We start from the raw sequence: 7,517 nt of genomic DNA, 5'->3' as shown, positions 1-7,517 counted from the left end.
GACTGGTCAGAACCGAGGTGTGCTGTAAGTGTAAAAAAAGAGATTTCTAAGACTCGGCATGAAGAAAAAAGAATGCAGTGGATCCTGGAACAACACAGGTTTAAATTGCATGGGTCCATTTCTATGTGGATGTTTTTCAATAAATATATTGGAAAATTTTTTGGAGATTTGCAGCAATTTGAAAAACAATTTTTTTTCCTAGCTTACTTTATTGAAAGAATACCATATAAAATACATACACAGAACATGTGTTAATCGACTATGCTATCAGTAAGGCTTCTAATCAACAGTAGGCTATTAGTAGTTAAGTATTTGGGGAGCCAAAAGTTACACAGATTTTCAACTGTGTAGGGGGTTGGCACCTCTAACCCCTGTGTTGCTCAAGGCCAACTATATACAACAGTTCATTAATAATTCTTGTATTGATTACCTGTTAAAAAGATAGTATTTTGGATATGTTGGATTAAATAAAATATATTACTAAATTAGTTTCACCTGCTTCTTTTTACTATTTTTAATATAACTACTGGGTAATTAAAATTTTTTTTGCAGGTACACAGAGTTCATAATATATTTCTATTGGACAGTATTGATTTAGAGGGCAGAAGGGACAGGGCTCAGCAGCTGATGCATTATGGGGGTGAGGGAAACCTCAGTCTAATTTCAAGCCTCCTCCAATTGCTCCTTTCTGATGAGACCATGTAGTCCAGAGGAAGAAAGAATGGGCCACAGAGACAAGCCATAGAGTTGGTTTTCATCTGAACACAAATACACCTAAAAATTTCATATTTTCAGAATAAGAACTATCTAGGAATGACATATGCTGAAAGAAGAGGCAATGAGTCCTCTGTCTCTGGAGGTATGTAAGAAGAAACACGAGGACTACTATTAAGCAGGGGAAAGGAAATTGACCTAATTACTCTCAAAATGTGGGCCCTGACCAGCATCAGCAGCCCCTGGAAACCTTTCAGAAATGTAAATTCTCAGGCCCCATCCCAGGCCCTACTGAGTCAGGAACTCTGGAGGTGGGACCCACAGTTTGTATTTTCACAAGCCCCCAAGGTGCTGCTGGTGTCTACTCAAGACCCACTGGTCTACGTAATACTTCCTACCACTTAAAGGTTTCTATGACTGGCACATAGTAGGTGCTCAAATAAAACCAGTCACTACCTTTGTTTGTCTTCTAGTCCCAGGTTAAGGCACTTCACCTCTGTGAGCAAATGAAGAGTTGACTTCCTACAGCACCTGGTAGTATGTGAACCTGGCACAGGATGGAACCTGGCACAGAACCTGGCACAACCTCAGGGCATTTCTTATCCCTCTGCTGTGGGTGGAATTCCAGGGCCATGACGGAGTGGCCAGGAGTAAGGGACCCCCCAGCCCAGCTCCATCCTGAGGTGACCTCACTGCCCAATGTCTGTGTGGGGTGTGGGGTTGATTCATGAGACAACCTCCCACTGTCCTGTGGGCAGAGCTGACCGCCCCAGGGAACCGGCTCAGCCGCTGAGCATGGCATCCAGCTTCCCCACATTCCAGAACTGTCAGCTGGCCCATCTGAATCAGCAGGCACGTCCACTCTGGAGGCAATGGTTAGACAGCCTCGCCTCAGTCTCCACCTCCATAAAAATGGGGAGATGGCCGCCCCTATCCACAGTGAGATTATTGGTATAAAGTGCTCAGAGCAGTGCCTGGAAACCATCAGCCCTCACTATGCCTTGGCATTCGTGTGAGGAGGCCATTGGGATCTCCCAGGTGGACGAGAACCCCCCCAGTGACTTCTTAAGTCTGAGAAGGATGCCTCGTAGGTGCAGGGAGGGAAGAACATGCTCTTGGCAGCCTGGTTCTCTGTATGAGATTTGACCTAGTCACTGAATGGATGTCTGTGAGGACTGGGCCTGGCTTAATCACCTTAAACACAGATTAAAAGGATCCTCTAAATCAGGAGTATCGTCTGTCCCACTTCATGGATAAGAAAAGTGAGGATCAGAGGAGTGGAATGATTTGCTTAAGGTCACATCACTGAGAAGTGCCTAACTCAGTCAGGATTTGAGGCTAGACTTCAAATCTAGAACTTTTTCCACTCTTCTGTGAAGGAACTCCAACTTAACCCCCACCCCATGTGTCATTTAAATGTGACATTTAAACCCCACATGTGTCATCTATTTATTTATTTTTATTAAGGTACCATTGATACACGCTCTTATGAAGGTTTCACATGAAAAACAATGTGGTTACTACATTCACCCTTATTATCGAGTCCCCCCACACCCCATTACAGTCACTGTCCATCAGTGTAGTAACATGCCACAGAGTCCCTACTTGTCTTCTCTGTGCTACACTGTCTTCCCCATGACAGCCCCCACACCATGTGAACTAAATGTGAACTAATCATAATACCCCTCCCCAACGCCTCCCCTTTGGTAACCGCTAGTCCCTTCTTGGAGTCTGTGAGTCTGCTGCTTTTTTGTTCCTTCAGTTTTGCTTCGTTGTTATACTCCACAAACCCACATGTGTCATTTAAATCCACTTGGAAGAGTTATCCTTTGGCCCAGATTGTAATCTTTGCAATTCCAAATTTTTTGAGAAATAATGGCAGTAGCTGATGCTATTTGAGATGGGAGTTGAAAATATCCTTCAATCTAGATGAAGCCTGACTCACTCTGGGCCCCAGGCCTCAGTTGTTCCACCTGTAAAATGGTCATAATGAGAACCTGCCGTGGCTGAAGCTGAAGTTAGAGCTGGTGATCCGGAGTTGAGAGTGCTTCTAACCCTCAGATGCCAGCGACCCTGTGCTTACTCTAAAGAACAAGGACTTAAGTTAAATTTTAAAAAGAAAAGGAAAGAAAGAGAAAGGGGGAAACATCAACCCTAGTACACTTTGACAGGGGCAAAATGAGAGATTTGGACTCAGTGTAAGTGGCTTTAAACTTCCTTTTATTTTTAAGCACAAAAGTCTTGACAAACAAAATTGAAGACATTCTACCAGGTCAGAATGGATTTCTTTCCAGTTGAAGTAGGGGCCTTGGGGCTGAAGATGGGGTGCACCTGCTTAGCAGGACCCCTGACTTTGCAGGCAGCCCCTCTGAGTGTCCATTGGGCACCCAAGGCTCCAGGGAACCCAGTTTGATAACCATTGGAGGGCAGCAGTACATACTGTCCTTGGAAATCTCTTTGAAGTGGACAAATAAGTCCAGAAAATAGTCCCTTTGGTTTCTAGAGGAAACTACCTCTGTTGGACCACATCTTTTTAAAAAGTTTTAATTTTGAGATAATATATTTGAGACAATTATTCATTTGAGACAATTGCATGCAGTTCTAAGAAATAATAGAGAGCCCGTGGGCCTTTCACCTAGCTTCCCCCAATGGGAACACCTTGAAAAACTACAGTTTCACACCAGGATATTGACACTGATACCGTCAAAATACAGAACATTCCATCACCACAAGGCTCTCTCATGCTGCCCTTTCGTAGTCATATCCACTAGTCTTCCAACCTTTCCCCTGTCTAATCTCAGGCAACCATGAATCTCTTCTCTATTTCTAAAATATTGTCATTTCCAGAATATTCTAAAAAGTGAACCATATGGTTTGTAACCATTTGGGATTGGCTTTCTTCACTCAGCATAATTCTCTGTAGATCCCAGTTACTGTGCATTTCAAGAGCGTATTCACTGCTGAGTGCTATTCCACAGGGCGTGAGCCACAGCTGGTTAGTCACTCACCCGCTGCAGGACAACTGGTTGTTTCCAGTTCTTGGCTATTATGAATAAAGCTGTTATAAACATTCACATACAGGCTTCTGGGAGAAAATTAATTTTCATTTCTCTGGGAATAAATGCCCATGAGTGCAATTACCAAGTCATATGGTAGTTGCATGTTTAATATTGTAAGGAACTGCCATATTCTTTCCCAGAGTGGCTGTGCCATTTTATATTCCCGCTGGCAATGTATGAGTGGTCCAGTTTCTCTACATGTTCACCTGCATTTGGAGGGGTCACTATTTTTTATTTGAACCCCTCTGCTGGGTCTCATTCTGTATATCCCTAGTGGCTAATGACGTGGGGTGTCTTTTCATGTGCTTATTTGCATCCTCTTTGTACATTTGTTGTATGAATTCTCTTCGGTAAAATGTCTTTGGCATTTTTTCATTATTCAAAGGCATTATTCATGTCTTTGGCCTGTTTTCTAATTGAATTGTTTGTATTTTATGGTTGAGTGTCAAGAGTTCTTTATATATGCCAGATATTAATCCTTTGTCAGATGTGTGGTTTGCAAATATTTTCTCCCGGTCCCTGGGCCACCTTTCAAATGCCAAATAGTCATTCCTTTGTCTGGTTCACTGGGCCCTGAGAAACTGGCTGAACAAGCGTTCCTGAGCCCATTTTACAGATGAGGAAACCAAGGTCCAGAGGTGAAAGGGATCTGGCCACAGAGGCACAGGGAATTTGGGGGCAGAGGTGGGACTAGAACCCAGATCTCCTGACCCTCAGCCCAGTGATTATACCACTTTGTGAAAGAAGAGATGCCCTCCTTCCCTTCACTCTCGCCCCAGATCCTCAGGGCAAATACCCACCCCAGGAATAGGCAACTGGGAACTTGTCAGTCAGACAAAAGAAAAGGACATCTGCTCTTGGAGAATGGCCAGTCTCCCAAGGAGCCTGTGCCCAGACAATGTGCACTTTCTACAGGGAAGGGAAGGGTCTGACCCTGGAGCAACTACTACACAACAGCTTCATGGCAGAGACTAAGGCCCAGGAAGGTTAAGTAACTTGTTTCAGGTCACACAGTGATTAAATGATAAGATCTGGGGTTTTAACCACATCCCCAAACTCCTTGCCATAGCCTCCTTTCAGCTCTGACTCTGGAATTATGTAGGGTAAGGAAAAGAGAGAAATCAGGTGTATTCAGGGGGTCCCATAGGAATAAACTCAGGAAAGGAAAAAATAGCAACACTCCTTGGAGAAAAGTGAATGGTGACAATCCTGGATGGGGTTGGGGGTCCTCTTTCTTGGGGGACTGTGGCATCATTAGAGGGGAGGGGAGGAAGTGGGTTGGAATCTTGGGACCACTTCCTATGGCTGGGTATAGGCCCTGGAGTCCTTAGGGTGTGTTTTACCCACAGGTCAGAGAAATAGGAGGAAGAGAGAAATGAAGAGATATCCCTATCAGACAGGGGTTTTTCCAGGCCCTGGGTCCCTACAGGCCTGGTCAACTAGTAATGCTCTCCCTTCCCAGGACAGAAGCCCAAGCCAAACGCCTCTGAACTCCACTCTCCGAGCGGGGGCCCCAGGAAGGTAGCCTGTGGGAGAACAGGTCAACAGGACAGGTAAGGCTGACCCCACCCAGCACTGCTGGACTCAGTGCAAAGGGTAGGAGGGCCTACTGTGAGCTAGTTTGTGTCCAGCACAGCTGGAGCTTTTAAAAAGGGATATGATGCAGCTCCTGTGTCCATGCCCCGTGCAGTTGGTCCAGGAAGCAAAGCCTGAGCAAGCGTCACTGCTATGGATTTCAGAGCCCAGTGGGTCCCTGACGGGCCATCACTGTCCTCCAGCTGGGGGCCCCAGGGAAGAGCAGCTGCTGGCTGCTGGGGGGGAGGTCACACCCTCAGGGCCTTGGGCTCTCAGGAGAGGGTGCTGGGAAGAATGTACTGTAGGATTAGGGCTTTGGCTGCATGGTTTTGGGGATGGCCTAAGAAAGCAGGGCTTCGCTAGACTGGCTGCTGCCAAAGATCAGGGCAATTCTGTGACTGGGAATCTCAATAAATCTTATCTACAGGGAAGGGGGCTAACACTGTAGCAGACACTGATTTTCACCAAGAGAGGGGGCTGCTCGGTATTTTGTGGGTGGCACAGGGACCCGGTTTTTTCGGGGCCGAGACACAATCATAAAGTGGCCTTGCTTTGTCCCACTCTATCATGATCCCAGAGGAACCCTGTCTGAGGTGGGTGTTCCATGAACTCACATCCAGTAGGAGAAGAACACGGCCCAGCTGTGGGCACCAGGGCAGCTTCCTGGTAAGAGCTGCTCTATATCCTTCCTCCTTTCCTCTCTCCCTCCTTCCCTCCTTCCCTCTCTTTCTGTCTTGCTTTTAGGACTCTTGAAGATTTCAGTCAGCAGCACAGGGCAAAGATCCAGGATGGGGTCTTTGATATAAAATAGGTCTGTTGCTTACTAACTCTGGACCTTGGGGGAGGGCAGCCACAGTGTGCCCATCTGTAGAATGGGGAGATAACAGTATCTCCCTCATAAGGCTATGGGGAGAATAATGACCAACAGTCCCTGTTTGCCTGGGACCGAAGGGTTTCCCAGGACATGGGACTTCCAGTGCTAAAATGGAACAGTCAGCAAAGCAGGACTAGGTGGGCATTACAGGAGGTTTCGCTTGGGAAGCCCAGGATAGCTAATGGCAAATGGGAAGCCTCAGTACACAAAGGCTTTGACTATCAGTGGTCAGGGGAGAGCTTACCTCGCGGAAAGGGGAAGCGTTAGGAAAGAGGTGATATGAGAGAAAAGTCCTCACGGATGGGGAAGATTAGAATAATTGCTCTTTCTGCTCACTGCTGTCCCCCAAACAGATTATGTGACTCCTGTTGTTCTAGTCTTACTGATCTGATCTGGAATAGGAGGCAAGCTAGTGTCCCCTTGCAAAAGGCACTGAGGGCATCCAGACAGGAATTTTTGGACAGGACCTCTTTTAGCAGAGTTCATTCTAGTGATGGACACAGATGTATAAACACCTGGCTTCAGAGAGGGAATTACCAGTGTCTTGACCACACCGTGTCTGGGATGTATTTAAAGTCCTCCAGCATCAGGAAAAATGTAGGAGGGAGAGATGAAACTCCATTGGCTGACACTGGTAACAGCAGACACTGGGTGATTTTTATGCAGGGATTCATTATACTATTCTTTCTACTTCTGTGTATGTTTGAAAGTTTCCATAATAAAATATTTAAGAATGCAGTGTGTCACTGGATGCACATTCCACAGGATCAGAGAAGTGCTCCTGTTTCTCAGCTGTGTCTGACTATGGCTGTCTTCTGTTTGAACCCAGTACAGAAGCATTCAGCCAGCGGACGCCTGGAGACCCCTGACTGGAGGCGCCGTAGTGGACTCTCGGGCAGCGAACAGTGTCAGGCTTGGTCAGCCTGCCCGAGTGCTGTTTGATTCTCAGGTGTGGTCCTGTTCTTTAGGAGGTGTTCCACAATCTTGGTAAATAAGTGAGTGTGCGTTGTTGACCTTTATGACAAACAGAAAGGAGGGAAAGAACAGGGAGGGAGGAAGGGCATAAGGAAGGGAGAGAGAGAGAGAGAAGAAAGGGAGGAAGATGGGAGGGATGGAAGGAGGAAGAAATAAAAAAGGAGGCTCTGGGGAGCGGCTTGAGATCTAGGATCCAGATGTTTGGAAATGGCTCTCTCTGCTGGAAGGATACAGCACCTTCAGCCTGGGGATTCTAACAACTCCAGGAAGTGACTCCCTTGTGAGTGGTGTCTGGACTGAGCTCAAGCCCAGCCAGAGGT

This window comes from Manis pentadactyla, chromosome 1, assembly GCF_030020395.1.
Source record: "Manis pentadactyla isolate mManPen7 chromosome 1, mManPen7.hap1, whole genome shotgun sequence".
Taxonomy (NCBI): Eukaryota; Metazoa; Chordata; class Mammalia; order Pholidota; family Manidae; genus Manis; species Manis pentadactyla.
Note: the sequence above shows the minus strand (reverse complement) of the source record.